The sequence below is a fragment of the Colobus angolensis genome, unplaced genomic scaffold (assembly GCF_000951035.1).
Source record: "Colobus angolensis palliatus isolate OR3802 unplaced genomic scaffold, Cang.pa_1.0 Scaffold176, whole genome shotgun sequence".
NCBI classification, from domain to species: Eukaryota; Metazoa; Chordata; class Mammalia; order Primates; family Cercopithecidae; genus Colobus; species Colobus angolensis.
In genome coordinates, this window is record NW_012114888.1 from 2,510,478 (window position 1) to 2,535,384 (window position 24,907).

The 24,907-nt window shown below is 38.0% G+C and overlaps 1 pseudogene; it reads right to left on the reverse strand.

The window, feature by feature from the left end:
• Nucleotides 1-8,464: 8,464 nt before the first annotated feature.
• The window catches only part of LOC105509499, a 28,916-nt pseudogene continuing 12,473 nt past the window's right edge, over nt 8,465-24,907 (reverse strand).

The following is a 24,907-nucleotide window of genomic DNA, read 5'->3' on the forward strand; positions in this document are numbered from 1 at the left end:
TTTTGAGACGGAGTCTTGCTCTGTCGCCCAGGCTGGAATGTAGTGGCATAATCTTGGCTCACTGCAACCTCCACCTCCTGGGTTCAAGCAATTATCCTGTCTCAGCCTCCCGAGAAGCTGGGATTACAGGTGTCCGCCACCACACCCAGCTAATTTTTGTATTTTTAGTAGAGACGGGGTTTCACCATATTGTCCTGGCTGGTCTAGAACTCCTGACCTCAGGTGATCCACCCGCCTCAGCTTCCAAAAGTGCTGGGATTACAGGCATGAGCCACTGCTGCCAGCCTCTTCTCTTTATATATTGCAGAAGTTGATTACTAATTGTTAGGGATTGTTGTATCTATTTTTATTAGGGACGTTGGTTCATAGTTTTCTTTTCTTGTAATATGTTTATCTTGTTTTGGCATTAGGGTAATGCTGGCCCTATCAAGTGAATTGGAAAATGTGCCTTTCTCTTCTATTTTCAGGAGGGGTTTGTGTGGAATTGTTATTATTTCTCCCTTAAATAGTTGGTAGCATTTGCCAGTGAAATCATCTGAGCCTGGTGATTCTTTTCTTGGAAGATTTTTAACTACAAAATTTCTTTAATAGATATAGGACCCTTCGGGTTATGTATTTTTCTTCAATAATGTTTTATAGTTTATGGCTTTCAAGGAATTAATCAATTTCATCTAAGTTGTCTAATTTATGGGCATAGAGACATTCATAGTATTCTCTTATTATCTTTTTAATGTCTGTGTAGTCTCTAGTGAAATTCCCCACTGTCATTCCTGATATAGATAATTTGTGCCTTGTATTTTCTTGGTCAGTCTCACTTGAGGTTTATCAGTTTCATTATTCTTTAAAGAACCAGATTTTAGTTTCATGATTTTTCTTTATTGCTTTTCTGTTTTCAATTTAACATATTTTATTATTTCTATTTTTTTGTTTAATTTTATAGATTTTCCTCTAAACACTGACAAAGCCTCCCTCCTTGACCAAACTTTAGCTGGGGTCCTCTGAGCCTTCTTGGCTACACTATAACCTTTAAGCCTCCAAACTGTGTCTTTGCAGAAAACAGTTTAGCAAGCATTCTGCTAAGTTAGTTTAGTGAGAATCCCTTGATATCTGATCACTCTCAATATCTGGTCAAATTCCTCACCCTCCATCATGTCCCAGGTGGTATATGATCCCCCTGGCCTGCCTTCAGCAAGAATCCTGTTAGGTCAGTTTCGCAAGAATTGCCCTACTCTTAGTAACTTTTTGTCCACCAACCCTCCATGCTGATCCTAGGCTATAAATTCCCACGTTTCCTTGTTGTATTCAGAAACCAGATCAGTTCTAAACTGAGATCTCTTTTTCCCTATTGCAATCGTTCCTGAATAAAATCTGCTTTTATTACGTTGGTGCAAAAGTAATTGTGGTTTTGGCCATTACTTTTAACACTGCTTTACTGGCTAGCTCTGATTCCCTTTAAGAGCACTGTTTTAGCTACATCCCACAGATTTATATGTTGTATTTTCATTTTTATTTAGTTGAAAATATTTTTTAATCTTCCATGAGTGTGTGGTTAGGGTCAGTATTTGGTAACTATAATCTGGTAAGAAATGTGAGTTTGTTACTTTATTATGTCTTAGTTTAAAAATATGGAAAAGAAAAAAATGCAAAATATCAAGATCCTTTTGTAGGGTAGGGTGCAGTGCAGGCCATTTTGTTTCTTTTCTTTTCTTTTTTTTTTTTTTTTTTTAACAAGTGCCCAACAAAGTTTGTTTCCAGATTTAGCCAGCAATAGATTCTTCAACGTTATTGCCTGATAGTAATCTTCTGAGACTTTGGTTTTCCATCATTATGTTATCAAATGTAGTGCTTTTCTGTTAAACCCAAAAGACCACTGCTCTGGTTGTCTTGAAAGGTATCACACCAGGGCCTATCATGGGGAGGGGGGAGGGGGGAGGGATTGCATTGGGAGTTATACCTGATGTAAATGACGAGTTGATGGGTGCTGACGAGTTGATGGGTGCAGCACACCAACATGGCACAAGTATACATATGTAACAAACCTGCACACTATGCACATGTACCCTAGAACTTACAGTATAATAAAAAAATAAATAAATAAAAAATAAAAATAAAAATAAAAAAAAGCAAGAAAGGTATCACAGCAATAGCTTCTCAGTTAGCTCAGTGCATTTAACTGTGTGTACCAGCACTAGGAAGAAACAGTCTCTTGTGCCTTAAAATCTAGGCAAATCTGAAAATGTCTGTGGGGAATTGGATGAACATAGCATAGACATAACGGAAGGGATTTTCTTAGTTTTATTTTTAAAAGCTGGTTTACCCTAACAGTCAACCCAGGCTCTGGTAACTAATCAACTTTTTCATCACCACTACCCAGATCCAAGCTACTATTATCTCTCACTTGAATTCCTGTAGCTTTCTAACCTGTCTCCCAGTTTCACCCTTGCCCCCCAACCCCCTAAAGCTTATTCTCCACACAGAAGTCAGGTGATTTGATGTCATTCTTCTGCTCAAAACTTGCCAGTGATTTCCCATCTCAGAGTAAAACCCAAAGATTTTATTATGATCCTCAAGGGCCTGCATGGTGTGATCCCCTGATAACTCTTTGACCTAATCTCCTACCACTGTCTCCCTCAAACTCTTCATTCCAGACTCATTGGCATTTTTGCCATTCCTTGAACTCATCGCACACACTGTTACCTCATGACCTTTGCACTTGTAATTCCTTCTGTTAAGAAAGCTCTTTTCTTAGATATCCACTTGTTTCATTCTTCATTTTCTTTAGAGATCTGTTCAAAAGTTACTTTATTAAAAAGGCCTTTTTTAAAAATTTTGCTTTAAGTTCTGGGATACATGTGCAGAACGTGCCGGTTTGTTACATAGGTATGCATGTACCATGGTAGTTTGCTGCACCTATCAACCCATCATCTAGGTTTTAAGCCCCACATGCATTAGGTATTTGTCCTAATGCTCTCCCTCTCCTTGCCCCGCAGCACCCCACAGGCCCTGGTGTGATGTTCCCCTCCTTGTGTCCATGTGTTCTCATTGTTCAGCTCCCACTTATGAGTGAGAACATGTGATGTTTGGTTTTCTGTTCCTGTGTCAGTTTTCTTCCAGCTTCAGATGACTTCCAGCTTCATCCATGTCCCTGCAAAGGACATGGACTCATTCTCTTTTATGACTGCATAAAATGAGTTCATTCTTTTTTATGGCTGCATTCTTTTTTATGGCTGCATAATATTCCAAGGTATATATGTGCCACATTTTCTTTATCCAGTCTATCATTGATGGGCATTTGGGTTGGTTCCAAGTCTTTGCTATTGTAAATAGTGCTGCAATAAACATATACGCAAAGGATTATAAATCATTCTACTATAAACCTGTGTATTTTTTTTTTTTCATCTGCTGGCAACAATCAGGGTCTTTTGGAATGTGTTTTTTTCTTTTGAGACAGAGTCTTACTCTGTTGCCAGGTTGGAGTGGAGGGGCATGATCTTGGCTCACTACAACCTCCGACTCCCGGGTTCAAGCGATTCTCCTGCCTCAGCCTCCTGAGTAGCTGGGATTACAGGGATGCCCCACCACGCCCAGCTAAGTTTTGGATTTTTAGTAGAGATGGGGTTTCACCATGTTGGCCAGAAAGGTCTCGATCTCCCGACCTCATGATCTGCCCGCCTCAGCCTCCCAAAGTGCTGAAATTACAGGCATGAGCCACCACACCAGGCTGTCTTTTGGAATTTTTAACTGATCTGACCAAACCAACAGAAGAGCTGGTACTGCTATTAATATTAAGCAGGATAGTATACTAAGGAAAGTTGAAGAGTTTTAAAAAATCATATTGTTCCTCCCCAAGGTATTTTGGTGATTGCAAATCTGTATATCAACATACATAATAGAATGTTTTCCCTCCATTTCTTACTAGTCTAGGCCAATGGCAAGAATGATATAATGGTGTGGATATCCAGGAGGCTCACCTGATTTAAGGTCTCGTTTATCATTATTGACTCATACAGCTGTAATACAAGGGCAATCAGTAAGTGTAGTGCTTCAACATCTCTATTTAAAAACTGAAAACTATGGTGATTTGTATTAATACTACAAAAAATAACTTGATAGATTTACTCCCTGAATGCTCTGTTTGCATGAATGTTGCTAATGGGAACAGAGGTGCATTAAATATGGACTTGCAGGTGTTGTCTCATGGGATTGGTAATTAATTCACACAATAAAGCACTAACATACCTTTTCATGGGTAATTACAATACTGAATCACCAGTGAAGCCTAGTAATATTTTAAATCTTTTAAGTTACAACCAGATGTGCAAGCTTTGGAATAATTCCTCTCAGTTTCTTACCAACAAATGCATGTTGTTGGTTTTATCAATTTCAATTGAATATTTTTAGTCTAAAATGGAAAGAAGTTGAGTGGCAATAAAATGGTATCCATAAAAATAAGCCACTGCTCATTTTACATTTTTAAGTTAGTATATGGTCATCATAAAGCCTGAGCTACTCAGACTCATAACTTCTCTATTACACTGAACATCTGAAATTTAGCAGTGAAAAGACCCTAAAAAGCAAATACAGGGTTTTCCCCTTAGAAAACTGCAAAAAAATAACCTCTTGGGGTGTTTCCCCACAATAATTTCCCTTTGAGTTGCGGGAGCCGTTTCCAAGTCTGCCCTCTCTTTAAATGAACATTTACTCAGCCTTTGGCCACCCATGAAAGATCATTACCATTCTTTCCCTCTCCCACCCATTGAATTTTATGAGCCCCCATCCTGTTAAGATGGTGTCACTTGACATCACAGAGATGGATTTGAATATTTTGGATAAATCTTGTACAGCTGTTTTCAAAGTAGTCATTGTAACTCTTTACCCGGTCACAAAATCAACATTTAATCATTAAACAACCGTTAAAATGTGAAATAGAATATACCAAAGTGCATAGTATGTAGTAAAGATAAATATGATTTCAAAAGGGTTTTGTATGTATGTATCTATATGTAGGTATATACATATATATGCATGTATGTATGTAGCTACATGTATGTGTATAACTATACATACATGTAGCTACATACATACATACATGTAGCTACATACATACATACATGCATACAAGTATGTGTCTGCTAGGTCACCATGCATTTAATGCATATTTCTTCCTATTAGTTCAGGTCAAAAAGTTTAAAATCATTGCTCTAGAGTAGTTTTCCGCACAATGTGGTCTGGGATGCTTCTTTAAAACAGATAGCTGGGCTCCATGTCAGATCTTTTAAGCAGTTCATTTGAACTGTGGTTCAAAGAGTCCTCACCTAATCTGATAAACTCACTTTTGTTAAAGTGCTAATGAGGAAGGGCTATACTCCGGAACAATTAAATCAGAGTTCCTGGAGCCTTCTCTACAAGATTTCAATGTGCATCCAGGATTGAAAACCACTGGACTCTACAGTGGTCTTTGGAAACAGATATTGCAGTTACAAGTCAAGTAGGAAAGAGATAGTAGAATTTGCCTGTGCTGCTTATCTCACTCCATCTATGCCAGTGGTTCTTAGACCTTAGTGTTCATCAGGGTCACCTGGAGGGCTTCTTAAAACAGATTTCTTCACCCCACCCCCACAGTTGTTGATTCCATTAGTTTAGACTGGGGCCCAAGAATTTGCATATCTAACAAATTCCCATGTGATGCTGATTCTGCCAGTCTGAAGACTACATTTTGAGAACCACTGATCTATAAAGAACCAGCTATATCCAGTTGAAAAGGGTACTTTCAGACATAATGTTAACTACAACCAACTAGGATTAACTCTAAATAGCAAGGCTGGTTAAATGCTTGAAAAGTAATGTAGTCTATCACATTAACTGGCTAAAGAAGAAAAGTTAAATGATTATATCAACAAATGCAGAAAAAGCTCTTGACAAAATCCAACATCCATGTATACAAAAACTCTCAGCAAATTTCTTAAGGCATTTAGGTTGTTGATTTGAGATAGTTCTTCTTTTATAGTGTAAGGGTTTACAGCTGTAAATTTCCCTCTGAACACATATTTGCTGCCCATGAGTTGTTTTTTCATGTTTTGATTTTAATTCATATCACTGTATTTTCTAATTTTCCTTGTGTTTTCTTCTTGACCCATTGGCTATTAAGGATTATTTTTGTTTCATTTCCTCATATTTGCTAATTTCCCCACTTTTCTTGTTATTGATTTCTAATTTCATTCCATTATGGTCAGAAAACATACTTTGTGTGATTACAACCATTTTAAACACATTAACACTTGTTTTATGGCCTAATATGTGATCTCTCCTGGAAAACATTCCATGTGCACTTCAGAGGAATATGTATTCTGCCATAGTGGGGTAGAATGTTCTATGATGTCTGTCAGGTCTAGTTGGTTTGTAGTGTTGTTAAGTTTTCTATTTTTTCTGCTGATCTTCTGTCTGGTTGTTCTATCCATCATTAAAAGTAGAGTGTTGGAGTCTCCAACTATTAATGTTGATTTGCTAACTTCTCCCTTCAATTCTGTCAGTTTTTACTTTTGTAATTTGAGGGCTCTGTTGTTAGAACCCTCAAAATTCAGCATATAAGTTTATAATTTTTATATCTTGAGTTGATCCTTTTGCCATTATACTATGTCCTCCTTTTTCTCTAGTAACAATTTTGCTTTAAAATCTATTTTGTCTGATATTAGTATGGCTACTTCAGCTCTTTTTTGCTTACTATTTATATGGAATATTTTGTTCTTTCCTTTTATTTTCAACCTTTTTTTATCTTTAAAGTATATATTTTGTATGCAGCATATAGTTGGATGATGTTTTAAAAACCAGTTCTGCCAATTTATGTCTTTTAATTGGAAAATTTAATATATTTATTTCTAATGTAATGAATAATAAAATAGGATTATGTCTATAATTTTGCTATTTGTTTTCAATGTCTTGTGTTTTTTGTATTCCTCAGTTTCTCCATTACTATCTTCTTTTGTGTTACATAGAGAGATATAGGACCATTTTAATTCATTTGTTATTTCTTTTCCTATATATTTTTGAGTAATGTTTAGTTGCTACCCTGGGTGTTATCAATAATATCTTAATTCATAATAATCTAGTTCAGATTAATATCAACTTTAATTTCAGTAGTATACAAAACTTTGCTCCTAAATAGCATCATTCCGCCCTCCTTATGTTGTTTTTCTAACAAATTACACAAATTATGTCTTTATACATTGTGTGACCATCAGCTTACATTTATATGTATTGCATTATGAGTTGTCTTTTGAATCATATACGGGAAAAATAGTTATGACAAAGAACATGTTTATACTGTCTTTTATATTCATCTGTGTAATTACCTTAACTAGTGTTCTTTCTTTTTTTTTTTTTGGAAAATTGCTATTTATTTGACAGAAAAGCTTTTGAATTTAATAAAGAATTGGCAATAACTGGCACGTACGTTAACTCAAAATGTTTTCACTAAGCACCAAATAGAATAGTCCCCAATCTCTTCACCGAGAATCCCTTTGAAAGAATGCCTAAAACTTAATCAGTTTATTTAGGTTTTTAATCAAGAAATCCATTAGCAACAATCTTCCTTAATGGAAAATGTCTCACCTCCCATAATGTAAAACAAAAATTATACAAGCAAACAAGACTCAAAACAGAAAGAAATGATCAGAGCAAGCTTCAGCCCCTCATAGCTCACCTATGCCCCAGCTGTCACACTGCTGAGAACAGGGTCTGCCTCATTACTTAAACTAATTCATTACTGCAGAACATAACAACATTTAGCATATCACAGCTCCCACTACAGCCCTCCCTGTCAAAAAAGTAAATAAACAGCACACAAAATATAAACTTATGCCAAATAAAAGCATCAACCTAAGGATCCTACTGTCATATTGCTACACTAACCCAGGATATTTTAATCCTCTTCTGACTTATTTATAAAAAATCCTCATTTTGAGAGCTCTGGAAGCATTACAAATATTGTTGCATTAGATTCCTCTTCTTGAGGTAGTTTGAAGTCTTGAAACAGAGCAAATTTACATATTTTTCTATACTACCACTGAAGGGTAACTGTCATAAGAGGCCTACAACAAAAATCCTCATCCCCTGATTCTCAGGCTATTACAAATTTTCCCTCAGATCAAACAAACAATGGGAAACACACATGAAAAGACAATAAGTCACACAAAAATTTAAAAACAAGCACAACCACCATAAAAAAGAATCCGTACCATCACACTAACACTCTAAACTTTGCTAGACAAAAAAAAAATTTATTTGGTTTACCTAAGCTATAGACATTTTATAGAGTACTCAAGGAATTAACAGCTTGTAACAGTAGTGGAAAAATTTTTGGTGGGAGCAGAAAACTAAAATCAACTCCTTCTCTTGCAAAGACTTCTTCCCAAATGCCAAGTCCACAAGAAGGGATGTATGGCAAACCTTGCACACCAGCCCTCTCTCAGGCCGACAGCCTTTGCCCTTTGCTCAGGTTGACTTCAGAGGTGCAGGGATACTGGCAGATGCCTGCTCAAGGTAGACCAAGGAGCCCTGAGGGATGTCAGCTGGCTTTTTGTGCTGCATGTTGATGTCCTTTAGCACCTGCTACCAATGCCTCAGCTTTGTCAAATGCTTCTGGATCAGTGCATCTTAATGCTGTAATTCATTCCTTAGTTCTGAGATATCCTCTTTGATAATTTGCTCTGGTTTCTGGACAGATAATTGCAATCTTTTTCAGGAAAACAAAAAACAAAAAACATTGTCTCTCTTGCAGTATCCAGAAACTTCTGGATACGCTGATTAACACCAGTTCGAATTTCTTCCTGATCATGCCATTGATACAGTCCTGACTCACCAGAGAAACAAAGCAAGCCTTGAAAAATGAATCCAAGTCATCCACCAAAGTACTATTAGAAGGGCTTGGAGCACCTGAGAAGTGAAGCCTGGCCTAGGAGGCCTGTCAGGGGTGATCGGGCCCCTGGTGGCTGCCCAGAGAACATACTCCCTAGTGGAGCCTCCTGTCTGGAATGACAGGGCCTTTATTTCTTCAAGTAAATTAGGTATAAATTCTAGGTATTGTCTAGCGTCCTTTCAGAAGTTCCCTTAGCATTTCTTCTTCTTCCTCTTCTTCTTCTTCTTTTTTCTTTTTTAGAGACAAGGTGTCACTATGTTGCCCAAACTGGTTTTTAGCTCCTGAGCTCAAGAGATCCTCCCACCTCAGCCACCCAAACGGCTGGGATTACAGGAGTGAGCCACATGCCTGGCCAGCATTTCTTTAGTGCAGGTTTACTAGTGGCAAACTCTCAGTTTTTATTTATCTGGGACTGTCTTAATTACTCCTACGTTTTTTAATTATGGTTTTACTACAAATAGGAATTTTGGTTTATGGTTTTTCTTTGAGTGCTTTGAATATGTCAGTCCACTCTTTTGTGGCCTCTTTGGTTTCTGATGAGTTCATCTTATTGAGGATCACTTGTATGTGATGAGTGGTTGCTCTCTCGCTCCTTTCAAGATTATCTCTTTTCTCTGGCTTTCAATAGTTTAATTATAATGTTTGTAGGTGTGAGTCTCTTTGAGCTTATCCTACTTGAAGTTTGTTGACTTCTTGGATGCACAGATTAATGTTTTAAAACCAATTTGGAAAGCTTGGGGCCATTATTTATTCAAATATGTTTCTATTTCTTTCTCTTTCTTCTTTCCTCCTGGCCCTCCCATTATGCATATATTGGTATGCTTCGTGGTATCCCACATCACAGAGCAGATCTCTGAGACTCTGCTCATTTTTCTTCATTGTTTTTTTTTTTAATCACTATACCTCAGAACAGATAATCTTCATTGATCTCTTTCTTTCTTTTTTCTAATTCCCAACTTTTATTTTAAGTTCTGTGGTACATGTGCAAGATGTGCAGGTTTGCTACATAGGTAAACTTGTACCACGGTGGTTTGATGCACAGATCAGCCCATCACCCAGGTATGAAGCCCAGCATCCATTAGCTATTCTTCCTGATGCTCTCCCTCCCCCGATTCCCCACCCTCCAACAGGCTCCAGTTTGTGTTGTTCCCCCCACGTGCCCATGTGTTCTCATCATTCAGCTTCCACTTATAAGTGAGAACATGCAGTATTTGGTTTTCTGTTTCTGCATTGCTTTGCTAAGCATAATGTAATCACACTTTATGTTCTTTGATTGTTTCTTCTGTCTGCTCAAATCTGCTATTGGCTCCCCTAGTGATTATTTCCTGTCAGTTATTGTAATTTTTAAGCTCCAGAATTTCTATTTGGTTTCTTTTTATTATTCCTGTCTCTTTTTGTTTTCTATTTGGTGAGACATCTTTCTCATATTTTCCTTTAGTTCTTCAGGCATATTTTCCTTTGGCTCTTTGAAAATATTTAAAATAGCCATTTTAAAGTCTACCTAGTGGGATATGATTAAACTAAAGAGCTTCTGCACAGCAAAAGAAACTACCATCAGAGTGAACAGGCAACCTACAGAATGGGAGAAAATTTTTGCAATCTACTCATCTGACAAAGGGCTAATATCCAGAATCTACAAAGAACTCAAACAAATTTACAAGAAAAAAACAAACAACCCCATCAAAAAGTGGGCAAAGGATATGAACAGACATTTCTCAAAAGAAGACATTCATACAGCCAACAGACACATGGAAAAATGCTCATCATCACTGGCCATCAGAGAAATGCAAATCAAAACCACAATGAGATACCATCTCACACCAGTTAGAATGGCCATCATTAAAAAGTCAGGAAACAACAGGTGCTGGAGAGGATGTGGAGAAATAGGAACACTTTTACACTGTTGGTGGGATTGTAAACTAGTTCAACCATTATGGAAAACAGTATGGCGATTCCTCAAGGACCTAGATCTAGATGTACCATATGACCCAGCCATCCCACTACTGGGTATATACCCAAAGGATTATAAATCATGCTGCTATAAAGACACATGCACACGTATGTTTATTGCGGCACTATTCACAATAGCAAAGACTTGGAATCAACCCAAATGTCCATCTGTGACAGACTGGATTAAGAAAATGTGGCACATATACACCATGGAATATTATGCAGCCATAAAAAAGGATGAGTTTGTGTCCTTTGTAGGGACATGGATGCAGCTGGAAACCATCATTCTTAGCAAACTATCACAAGAACAGAAAACCAAACACTGCATGTTCTCACTCATAGGTGGGAACTGAACAATGACATCACTTGGACTCGGGAAGGGGAACATCACACATCGGGGCCTATCATGGTGGGGTAGCGGGGAGGGATTGCACTGGGAGTTATACCTGATATAAATGATGAATTGATGGGTGCTGACGAGTTGATGGGTGCAGCACACCAACATGGCACAAGTATACATATGTAACAAACCTGCACGTTATGCACATGTACCCTAGAACTTAAAGTATAATAATAAAAAAAAAAGTCTACCTAGTAAGTCCAATGTCTGGATTGCCTCAGTGACAGCTTCTACTGATTGCTTATTTTCCTGTGTGGGCCATGCTTCCTTGTTTCTTTGCACATCTTCTAATTTTTTTGTTGAAAACTGGACATTTCAAAGAATACAATGTGACAGCTCTGAAAATCAGTCCCTTACCCTCCCAGAGTTTCTCATTGCTGCTTTAAGTAGTTGTTTAATTACTTTTATGAAGAAATGTTATAAATTCTTTATCTTTGCATTTGTGGCACTAAAGTTTCCACTTACTTAGCTTAGTGGTCAGATAATGATTAGACAGCATTTTTCTTAAATGCCTGGAACCAAAAAGTCTTCAAGTCTTCCAGTCATAGGGGCTCTGTATGTGCATGTGCTGGGGCGTGCCTTCAACACTCTACCAGCCAGTTTACAGCTCTGTTTTAGCCTTCACTTCCTGCTTGTGCGGAGCCTTATGTTCAGTCAGAGGTGAACGATTATATTCATTGTTTTGCTTGAGCTTCTGAAAAGCCCTACACACATTTGTGACCTTTTAGATTCCCAAGAATATGTTGAAACTTTTCAAAACCCTGACAAACATCTCATTCCTCCGCTTATTCTTTTAAGCTTTCTGACTACTTTATTGTTTGCCTTAGCTGCTATCCATCACTTCAGGAAACTGTGAGGTTAAAACATTTGAGAAATGCCCCTCCACCATCTGGGTAGAAATATTTAGCATTAGGAGAGTTTTAGTGAGCTCTAATAATGACAAGCCTTTCAAGTGGTATCTTCCAAGGAGCCGTTTGGTAGTGATTCCTATTTTTGAGTGGAGCTTTGGAAGATCTCCAGCTCTGCTCTACTTTCTCTAGTACTGGGAAGGCAGGCTGTTATTTTTCATGGTGGTGTGGAGCATGGAAACAGATGATAGGACTAGTGTAAGTGTAAATGCCATGAAGCTTACTGTTCTTATTGAGATGCAGCTGTTTTTCTTGACTAAACACTTCCCATGTTGTTAAAGCCATTGCTTAGTTTCCAGAGAACTGAAAAAGTTGATTTTAACAATTTTGGTTAGTTTTCACATTGCTTTTATGGAGGAGCAAAATTTCAGAGTTCCTTACTCCAAAATTTTCACTGATGTTATCCCCTCATTGTTTTTTGAGACTTCATCTTGTAACGGAAAATCATTTATTTTTAAAGCTGTGAATAAGTTACCTATTTGTACTTCTTATTTGTCTGTTTTGGTAACCCAGCTGTGGGCTAGAATGTCTTTGCCAATGAAAATCTTTACTTTAGAAGCCAAACACGATAAGCCATATTATTATTCTTTTAAATATTCTCACTGAATAAGAAATAAAATTAAGAAAAATTGTAAAGTATGAATCACCATTTCTAGAACCATACATACAAAGAATCATAAATATACACAATGTTTTAAAGAAGGTAAGTTATATAGTTAAAAAAAAGAAATTCTGCTGTGAAGAATTTACATTCTATATAGTGCTGAAATTGCAACACATAAGCTATATTCCAAGTAAAAATTAAGACTGACACCACAGTGAACCAAACTGTATTTCACCTTTCTTTGAAGATGCTATAAGTTTAGAATAATGTATCAACTTTCCTTAAAGTGGACTTCTTCTTATTACTTTTTAAAGTTAACCTAAAACATACCAGTTTTGTTCTTCATCTGAGTTTTAGAGTAATTCCACATTCTGTATATTCTTCCTAAAGGAAATTATAAAAACTTTCGTGAAAATTTACCCGCAATAGGTTTATAAAGAAACTAATTAAAATGCAATTGAAATTTGAGCTATTTTTAAACATAAACTATCTATGAATTTCTCACAAAGTGTTTACATAATGACATGATCATGAACAGATCAAAAGTGAGAGGTGGGTTTGATTTCAAAATCTTGTATAGTTTGTCAGAATATGGAAATGTGTGCGTTTGTGTGTGTGTGTGTGTGTGTGTGTGTTTTAAAAGACGGCTTGCCTTATTTGCTGTTTCAGCATACTTTGTATTTCCAATTAACAGTAAAGGAAGAGTTGGCTTAAAATTGATCAGATTAGTGGCATATGGGTGGGATTCTGGCAGCATCCAAATATTCACATGAGAAATAAATGCAAACCCTGGAGGGAAATATGCCTTCTTGCATGGAGAACTTGGCCACATGTCATAGCTAGAACCTGTGAGAGACAAAATGTACAGGATGCACTACATTTGTATCCTCTGTACTTTTAGCATTGCCACAACGTGATTCTTTCTGTGCAAAATGGTGACAGGAATTCCACTGCCAATGTGTAGATATCAGATGATAATAGAAGCTCTGAGGACAATCCCCGAGTCTTTTATCCTCAGATTTTAGCGCCAGACATTGTCTTCATATGTCAGTTTGGGGAATCCAGAATTTTTATTCTAGCCTATTTGGTAAATAGGTGCTTTACTTCATGGAAGAAACAGAGGAAGTGTTCTGATTATGATGATTAAAAAATTCCAAAATGTACTGGGCCCTCCTGCATGCAAAGCAAGTCATTAAGTCATCATACAGTGAGTTAACATTCACAGCCATAGTCCTCCAGACACTTCAAGTATGAAGTAGACAGCATTGCCATGGTTACGCATAAAGGAGATCTGCACAAAGCAACCCCATTGCATGGCATTATGTGCATACTGTGGGGTAGTGCAGAAGGCAATTAGGAGGCTGTATGTTGAGAGGATGTGGGAATATGAAAATATGCCTTGTCATAGAATTGTGCTGGCTTTCTAACTCAGTGTATGAGCTCTGATGCAGTCTCATTTCTTAATGGTTCAAGGTATAATTAAGCTGAATTCTGATTATACAGAGACTCAGAATCATTCACTTATTCAAGTATCAAATATTAATTGAGTACCCACCATGTGCCAGGAATGGTTCATGGTGAAACCACTGGGCATGGGGAAAACAGAGCTGACAAAGCATTTCCTTCCCAGTCAATGCTACGTTTAAAAGTTCTCTTCACATTACAAGAAGCAGGTTATGCAGGTGAAATTTGTAATTGAAGAATAATAGAATTCATTTATTAATGCATACCAGTATGTTGCTCCTCTTCCACCCTGTCAACATGGACCTTGAAGGATGCATAGCATTTAGATAGATAGACAGGGAAAGCCTTTCTTATGAGAGGAACAGCACAAGTAAAGGCATAAAGGCAGGACTAAATAGAAAACAGTGAGGAATGCAGATTCCTTAAAACAAAATAAGTGGAAGGTCTTGGCTCTCTGATAAGTAAATGGGCTGTTTCTTGCAGGAATTTAATTCGTTTAAATGAGAAATAAAATGCAACCATAAAATTGTCACATTCTACCAGTAGACCTCTTCTCCAGGAATGTAGTCCAACATTTTTATCAAACCAGACATCGTATATAACAGGACTTTGGGCTGGGTGCAGTGGTTCATGCCTGTAATCCCAGCACTTTGGGAGACCGAGGAGGGCAGATCACTTAGGGTCAGGAGTTCGAGACCAGCCTGGCCAACATGGTGAAACTCCATCTCTACTAAAAATACAAAATTTGCCCAGGCATGGTGTTGTGCACCTGTCATCCCAGCTACTCAGGAGGCAGGAGAATGACTTGAACCTGGGATGCAGAGGCTGCAGTGAGCCGAGATCGTGCCACTGCTCTCCAGCCTGGGTGGCAGAGTGAGACTCCATTAAAAAAAAAAAAAAGATAGCTCTTTGGAATTTTAAAGTGCTCTTGCAAATGTCTTATTTATTCTTATCTTCCTTGCCTAACCTATCAGAGGAAGCAAAAATGAGAGCAGGAAGAAAACTGGTGTGTTGACCACTATTTGGCTGTATCTTCTTGAATCTGGAATATCTTCTGAAGGGTTTTTTTTCCTTCTCTTTTCTTCTTTGATTTTTTCCTTTTCTTTTCCTATCTATTTATTCTTTCAACAGATATTTAATGAGTGCCTTTTTTTTTTTTTGGTCAGGTAAATTCTCTATGCTTAGGACATGGCAGTAAACAAAATAGACAAATATTCCTGCCGTCAGCAGCTTACATTGTAGTAAGGGGAGAAAAATAGTTTATTAGATGATGATACATGCTATGGAGATAAATTCAGCAGGGAAGAGAGTAGGAAGTGTGTGTGTGGGGCGGGGAGTGGAGCTTTAACTTTGATGAGTTGACCTCATTGAGGTGACATTTCAGCAAAAATTTGAAGAAGTGAGGCATTTAGATATCTGGAAGAAGGGTGTTCTAGGCAGAGGGAACAGTTAGTGCAAAGACGCTGAGGCAGGATTATGACTGGCAAGTTCAAGGAACAGCAGATTAGGCAATGTACCTAGTAACAGCAGAAGTAAGAGAGGGAGAGAGTTGAAGGGAAAGAGTTGTATTGTGTGTGTGTGTGTGTGTATCTGTGCATGTGTGTAAGCTTTGTGTTCGTGGAAAGGGGTGCAGATGGTATAGGGCTTTACATGCTTTTACTCTGAGTGAGATGGGAAGCCACTGTTCATTTTGGTTTTGACATGGGTCTGTTTGCTAATGCAACCCACAAAAAAGATTAACAGGCTGTAAGTGCTAATAAGATAAACAGAAATATTAATACATCAGTGATGTGGGGGGAATATGGAGCTTTGATTTGAATTCAGTGCATTAATATCTATTTGAAACCTGTAAGAATCAGAGGAAGGACCCTGATCTACTACTATGTGATGAATCTATCCATCTCTCAACTCTACTAAAGATAGAATGGTATCTGATGGATATTCATGACTGACGATCTATGACTCTTCTAAATGTAAAGGGATGTAGGAGGAGACCACCAACATGGTTCCTCCTCAAGAGTTTCCATAAATGTCTTCATGCCCATTTACTCCCTACTCTATTACTAGTCAAGTGATCTAAAAACTTTGCCTCTCCCCTGTACAAGGCATTCAGACTCCACAAGAGAAGGGGCTATGTCTATTCATGATCCACAAGGTATTTCAGAGGCACAAAGAATCCTTGACCAAAGGAGTTTTTTGGGTGAATTTAGAAAATAAAAAGGTAACTTCTCAAATATAATAGCTGAGAATTCCTAATCCATGGGGAGTCATATTTTAATGCACCTTCAGGATGCCTTCTTTCATCAATAAATGACTACTGAACAGTAGTGGTGTATGGAGAGTTGGGTGGTAGAAAGCAATATGATCTGGATGCAAGCAGTAATGGAGTATATTGTCTGTTGAGAATACAAAAACAATAAAATCAGCTACCACAATCTTATGTTTATTATTACCATGAGCCAGTAAGTCTAAACTATATCAGTAATAATATAATCTCCCTGCACAATATTTTGTTTAAGTCCTAAACAATAACTGACATTATTCATGAGTTTTTTTATTGTGATAAAATATAGGAAGGAGGAGCCAAGATGGCCCACTAGACACAGCCAGGAGGAACATCTCCCAACGAGAGACCAGGACATCAGGAACACTGACACACACACCGAGCAGATATTCAGAGGGAAGGCATTAAGAGTGGACAGAAGTTCGCAGGTGTTGGCTTGAAGGGTGAGGAAGCTGGGAAGGCTGCACATTGCTGCTAAGTACCAAAACTCCTTTCTGGGTCCCAAGGACCCCTGGGGAAGAGATGAGTTGAACAGATAGGAAATGGCTTGCTTTTGCCATGGACGACTTCTGGAATTCTAGCAGCAGAAAATCCCACGAACCACACGGACACTTGAACTCACAGGAAGAGCTGTTTAGAGAGGTGGCAGGGGCAAGACTCCAGCCTGTGCGGGGCCCAGAGCACTTGGTGCAGGAACATCTGCAGTGGAGCATGGCCAGGAACACCCCTCCCCCAAGTTTCTCTGTGCTCCTCTAGGAGACTTTAGCCCTAAGGTGACTGTCAGACCTGGACAAAGCTGCGTGGTCTTGCCTGTGGGACAAGGCCAGTCCCATCTGAGTGCCCCACTGTCTGCTGGCCTCTCCTGGGATCCCAGTCTGGCCACACCCACTTGCAGCCACATGCCCAACCAGACTGCTTCCCAGGGGCCTTCGTCCTAGCTTCTTTGCTGGAAGACCATGCCTGACCATTGGAGAGTTCCAGCAGACCAGCCCCCACTGACATGCACCAGCCCACACACAGGATCCCTGCACCTTGGCCTCCCCCCAGCGCTTTGCCAGCATGCACTCACCCATGGCCTCCCACCAGCACGTACCTCTCTGCACCACCACTGCCAGTGCAAGCACACCACAATGTCCCCCTACCTGCTGACACACAGACACCCCACCAAACCATCACTGCCAGCACAAATGCACACACAAACACTGGCAACCCCACCCCAATCATGCCACAGCTGCCACCCATGTGAACACACACAGAGATGCCAGCAACCCCACTCCCACCAGCACCCCACCCCTGCTGCTGCTACTGCTGCAGCAAGTGTGTGCAAGAACAATGCCCTGCTCTCCCCTATGCCCTGCACCAGCTAAAGCGCATGAACCCTACCATGCTACCACAGCTACTGGCATACACAAGCAAGCGTGGATCCTGCTGCCACCACCCAGACAAAGTGCTTTGGCTGGCACCACCCACAATGTTGTGGCCAGTGGACCAGGAACACCTTGACCCCTCCAGCACAGCAGATTCCTAACCTCAAGGGGCCAGAGAACAAAGCCAAGGGCCTCAAACCAGAACCCTAGAGTTAGAGCATGCAGATCAGGGGTGCTGACCTGAGACGTGGCCCCCTAAATCTTCTAGAAATGAAGTCAGTTAGCTGAACCCACCTTATACCACAATTAGATCCCCAAGGACATCAAAGAAGATAAAAGCAAAAAACCCCATCCAAAGGACAGCAATTTCAAAGACTGAAGGAACGTCAGCCCACACAGATGAGAAAGAACTACCAAAAGAACTCTGGCAGCTCAAAAATCCAGAGTGTCTTCTTACTTTCAAATGACCACACTAGCCCCCCAGCAATGGTTCTTAACCAGGCTGAAATGATTGAAATGACAGACAGAATTCAGAATATTGAATAGGTAAGAAGATCATCAACATTCAGCAGAAAGTTGAAACCCAGCCCAAGGAAACTAAGGAATACAGTAAAACAATACAAGTGCTGAAAGACGAAATGGCCATTTTTTTGTTTGTTTGTTTGTTTGTTTGTTTTTGAGACGGAGTCTCGCTCTGTCACCCAGGCTGGAGTGCAGTGGCCGGATCTCAGCTCACTGCAAGCTCCGCCTCCTGGGTTCATGCCATTCTCCTGCCTCAGCCTCCCGAGTAGCTGGGACTACAGGCGCCCGCCACCTCGCCTGGCTAGTTTTTTGTATTTTTTAGTAGAGACGGGGTTTCACCGTGTTAGCCAGGATGGTCTCGATCTCCTGACCTTGTGATCCACCCGTCTCAGCCTCCCAAAGTGCTGGGATTACAGGCTTGAGCCACCGCGCCCCGCAAAATGGCCATTTTAAGAAAGAATCAAATTGTGATGTGATAGAGTCGAAAAACTTACCTTAAAAAATTTCATAATACAATTGCAAGTGTTAACAGCAGAATAGACCAAGCTGAGGAAAGAATCTCAGAGGCCAAAGACCAGTTCTCTGAATTAACTCAGTCAAACAAAAATTAGGAAATATAATAATAAAGAATGAACAAAACCTTGGAGAAATATGGGATTATGTAGAGAGACCAAACCTATGACTCACTGACATTCCTGAAAGAGAGGGAGAGGAAGCAACTTGGAAAACATATTCTCCAAAGATGACATGAAAGAAAAAATATTAAGGGCAGCTAGAGAGAAGGGACAGGCTACCTACAAAGGGAACTGTATTGGGCTAACAGTGGACCTCTCAGCAGAAACGCTACAATCACTGGGCGCCGTGGCTCACACCTGTAATCCCAACACTTTGGGAGGCTAAGGCAGGTGGATCACCTGTGGTCGGGATTTTGAGACCAGCCTGACCAACATGGAGAAACCCCGTCTCTACTAAAAATACAAAATTAGCCAGGTGTGGAGGCGCATGCCTGTAATCATAGCTACTCGGGAGGCTGAGGTAGGAGAATTGCTTGAACCTGGGAGGCGGAGGTTGCGGTGAGCCAAGATCACACCATTGCACTCCAGCCTGGGCAACAAGAGCAAAACTCTGTCTAAGAAAAAAAAAAAATCCCACATGCCAGAAGAGATTGGGGACCTATATTGAGCATTCTTAAAAAAAAAAAGAAATTCCAACCAAGAAGTTCATATCCAGTCAAAATAAGCTGCATAAACGAAGGAGAAATAAGATCCTTTTCAGACAAGCAAATACTGAAGGAATTTGTTACCACCAGACCTGCCTTACAAGAGAGGTCCTGAAGGGAATGCTAACTATGGAAAGGAGAGACCATTACCAGCCACCACAAAAACACACTTAAGTACATAGACCATTGACACTATAAAGCAACCACACAAACAAGTCTGCACAATAACCAGTTAACAACATTATGACAGGAACAAATCCATATATATCAGTATTAATCTTGAATATAAATGGGCTAAATGCCCCAGTTAACAGGCAGAGTGGCAAGTTGGATAAAGGAGCAAGACCCAACTGTAGACCGTCTTCAAGAGACCCGTCTCACAAGCAATGACACCCATAGGCTCAAAGTAAAGGAATGGAGAAACATCTACCAAGCAAATGGAAAACAGAAAAAAGGAGGGGTTGCTGTTCTAGTTTCAGGCAAAACAGACTTTGAAACAGACTTTAAACCAATAATTATCAAAAAAGACAAAGAAGTGCATTATGTGATGGTAAAGGGTTTAATTCAACATGAAGACCTAACTATCCTAGATATATATGCACCCATCACAGAAGCACCTAGAGTCATAAAGCTAGTTCTTAGAGACCTCTGAAGAGACTTAGATAACCACGTCATAAGAGTGGGAGATTTCAATGCCCCACTGGCCATATTAGACAGATCGTTGAGACAGAAAACTAATGAAGATATTTGGGACCTGAACTCAACACTTAACCAAATAGACCCAACAGACATCTTCTGAACCCTCCATCCTAAAACAACAGAATATACATTCATCTCATCTGTACATGGCACATACTCTAAAATCAACCACACAATCAGCAATGAAGCAATGCTCAGCAGATGCAAAAAGCCGAAATCATACCAACCACACTCTCAGACCACAGTGCAGTAAAAATAGAAATCAATTCTAAGATTGCTCAAAACTATACAATTATTTGGAAATTAAGGAACCTGCTCCTGAATGACTTTTGAGCAAACAATTAAATTAAGACAGAAATCAAGAAATTATTTGAAACAATAGCAGAATTCATCTTCCTCTCAAATGCACAGCCTTGAAAAAGACTGATATCATGTACCTTGCAGCACATGGATGGATCTGGAGGTGATTATCCTAAGTGAACTAATTAAGGGAGAGAGAACCAAATACTGAATGTTCTTGCTTATAAGCAGGGGCTAAACATTGAGTACACATGGACATAAAGAAGGGAAGAACAGACACTGGGGCCTACTTGAGAGTTGATAGTGAGAAGAGGGTAGGGATTGAAAAACTACCTACTAGATACTATGCTTATTACCTGGGTGACAAAGTAATTTGTACACCAAACCCCCGTGACACCCAATGTACTTATATAACAAACCTGCACGTGTTTCCCTGGACCAAAAATAAAAGTTAAAAAAAATAATATTTTTCAAAAATATCTATGAAACATGCAACTCACCATTTGCTTTCAATTATTTTGGATGTATATCCAGGAGATGAATTGCTGGATCATAAGGTAATTCTATTTTTTAATTTCTTAAGGAACCATCACATTGTTTTCTCTAGCGGCTGCACATTTTACATTCCCACCAATAATGGACGAGAGTTCCAATTTCTCTACATCCTCAGCAACACTTGTTATTTGATTTTTTAATAGTAGCCTTTCTAATGGGTGTGAAGTGGTATTTTGCTGTGGTTTTGATTTGTATTTCTCTTATAATTAGTGATGTTGGGAATATTTTCAAGTGCTTTTTGTATTCCTATGTCTTCTTTGGCGAAATATCTATTCAATTTGTTTCCCTAGTTTTAAATTGGGTTGTTTGATTTTTTTGTTCTTTAGCTATAGGAGTTTTTTAATACCTTCTGGATGTTAACCTTTTATCACATATATTATTTGCAAATATTCTCTCATTTCATGGGTTGCCTTTTCATTCTGTTGATAGTGCCCTTTAGTGCACATATGTTTTTAATCTTAATGTAATTAATTTTTTTTTTTTGCCTCTGCTTTTGGTGTCATATTCAAGAAATCATTGCCAAATCCAATGTCATTGAAGGTATTCCCCTACATTTTATTTTAAGACTTTAGAAGACTTCAGTTTTAGCTCTTATGTTTGGGTCTTTGATACATTTTGAGTTAATTTTTGTGACTGGTATAAGGCAAAATTCTAACTTCATTCTTTTCCATATGCACATACAGTTTTCCCAACTGTCTTTTCAACAAACTATTGGGAAAACTGTATATGCATATGGAAAAGAATGAAGACTATTCTTTCCCCCTTCAAATGGTCATGGAAGCATTGGAAAAAGCATTTGATTATATATAAGCTTATTTAGGGGCTCTCTATTCTATTTTATTGATCTATATGTCTGTCTTTATGGCAATAACCCACTGTTTTGATTTCTGTAATTTTGTTGTAAGTTTTGAAATCAGGAAGTGTGAGGCCTCAAACTTTGTTGTTCTTTTCCAAGATTATTTTGACTGTTCAGGGTTCCTTGAGATTTTATATGAATTATAGGACAGATTTGTCCTATAATTTCTGTAAAAAAAAACAGAAAATTTCTGTAAAAAAAAACACCATTGGTATTTTGATGAGGATTATACTTAATCTGTAGATCACTTTGAGTAGTATTGGCATCTTAACATTATTAAGTCTTCCAATCCATGAACAGAGGATATCTTTTCATTACGTGTGTCTTTAATTTCTTTCACCAATATTTTATAGTTTTTTGGTGTAGAAGTCTCTTGCCTTTTTTGTTACATTTGTTCCGAAGTATTTTACTCTTCTTGATTCTATTGTAGATGAATTCCATCTACAATAGAATTTTCTTAAATTTTCTTAAAATTTTCTTAAATTTTCTTTCTTTTCAGGTTTTTTATTGTTTATGTATAGAAATAAACTGATTTTTGTGTGTTGGTTTTGTATTCTGCAACTATGCTGAATTATTTTATATTAGTTCCTTTTTTTTTTTTTTTTTTAAGACAGGCTCTAGCTCTGTTACCCAGGCTGGAGGGCAGTGGCATGATCATAGCTCACTGCAACTTTGACCTCCAGGCTCAGTGATCCTCCTGCCTCAGCCTCCCAAGTAGCTGGGAATACAGGAACATGCCACCATGCCCAGTTAATTTTTTATATTTTTATGGAAATGGGATATTGCCATGTTGCCCAGGCTGGTCTCAAACTCCTGGGCTCAAGCAATTTACCCACCTTGACCTTCCAAAGTGCTGGGGTTACAAGTGTGAACCACCTCCTATAATAGTTCTAACAGAGTTTTGTGTGTGCATGTGAAATCTTTAGGGTTTTCTACATATGAGCTTATATTGTCTACAAACGGATAATTTTACTTCTTCCTCTAAAATTTGAATGCCTTTTCTTTTTGGTTTTCTTGTTAAATTTCTCTGGCTAGAACTTCCAGTACTATGTTGAATAGAATTGATGAAAGTGGGTATCTTTGTGTCATTTCTGTTCCTGTGGAGAAAAAGCTTTCAGTCTTTCACTACTGAGTATGATGTCAAATGTGGGCTTTGTGTAAATGTTCTTTATTATGTTGAGGTAGTTTCTCATATTACCAGTTTGTTGAGTGTTTTTTATCATTAAATGGTGTTGAGTTTTGTCAACTGCTTTTTCTACATCAATTCAGATGATCATGAGATTTTTGTTCTTCATTCTGTTAATGTGGTGCATTACATTGATTTTCAATTGGGGAACCATCCTTGCATTCCAGGAATGACTCAATTATGGTATATAATTCCTTTACAGTTGAATTTGGTTTGCTCATATTTTGTTGAGGATTTTGCATCAATATTAATCAGGAATATTGGTATATAATTTTCCTGTAGGGTCTTCGTCTGGCTTTGGTATCAAGGTAATGCTGGCCTCATAGAAGAAGTTTGATTCTGTTACTTTTTAGAAGAGTTAGAGGAAGATTGGTGTTAATTATTCTTTAAATATTTGGTAGAATTTATCAATGAAGCCAGCTGTTCCTGTGCTTTTCTTTGTTGGGAGGATTTTGATTACTGATTTGATTTCCTTACTAGTCATAGATCTGTTCAAAATTTCCATTTCTTCATGATTCAGTCTTGGTAGCTTGCGTGTTTCTAGAAATTTGTCCATTTCATCTAGTTTGCCAAGTTGTTGGTATATAATTGTTTATATACTTGTACTCTCTTATAATAACTTTTATTTCTTTAAAATGAGTAGTAATGTCCCCTCTTTCACTTATAATTTTAGTTATTTGAGTCTTCTCTCATTTTTCTTAGTCAATCTAACTGAAAATTTGTCAATGCTGATTTTTTTGAAGAACCAACTCTTAATTTTGTTAATTTCTCTGTTGTTTTACAATTCCTTATTTTATTTATCTCTGCTCTTATGCTTATTGTTTCTGTCTTTCTGCTGTTTAGGTTTGATTTGTTCTTCTTTTCTAGTTCTTTAACATTTAAAGGTAGGTTGTTGATTTAAGATTTTTCTTCTTTTTTAATGTCCTTATAGCTATAAATTTCCCTTTCAGTGCTGCTTTCACTGTATTTCATTTTTTAAATGTTGACCTTTCACTTTCATTTGTCTTAAGATATTTTAAAATTTCCCTTGTCATTTCTTCCTTGACCCATTGGTTATTTAAGAATATCTTGTTTAATTTCCACATATTTGTGATTTTTCCAGTTTTCCTTTTGCTATTGATTTTTTATTTTCATTCTATTGTGATTGTAAAAGTTACTTTGTACGACTTCCATCTTTTTAAATGCATTAAGACTTTTTTGTGGCTTCACATGTAGTCTGTCCTAGAGAATGTTCCATGTGAAATTGACAAAAAAGATGTATTCTGCTATTATTGGGTGGAGTGTCCTGCATGTCTTTTAGATTCAATTGCTCTATGGTGTTGTTCAAGTTCCTTATTTCCTTGTTGATTTTTTCAGCTAGTTGTTCTCTCCATTGTTGAAAGTGGGCCTATTGGAGTATTGAAGTCTCCTCCTACTATTGTAGAGATGCCTGTTTCTCTTTTCAATTCTGCAATATTTGCTTTATATATTCAGAAGCTATGAAGTTTGACGCATATATATTTATAATTATTGCATCTTTTTTGTTAATTAAAAATTGTATCTTTTTTGTTAATTAATCCTTTTTCATTATATAATATTCTACATCTCTTTATTTTTTTTATATTATTATTATACTTTAAGTTCTAGGGTACATGTGCATAACGTGCAGGTTTGTTACATATGTATACTTGTGCCATGTT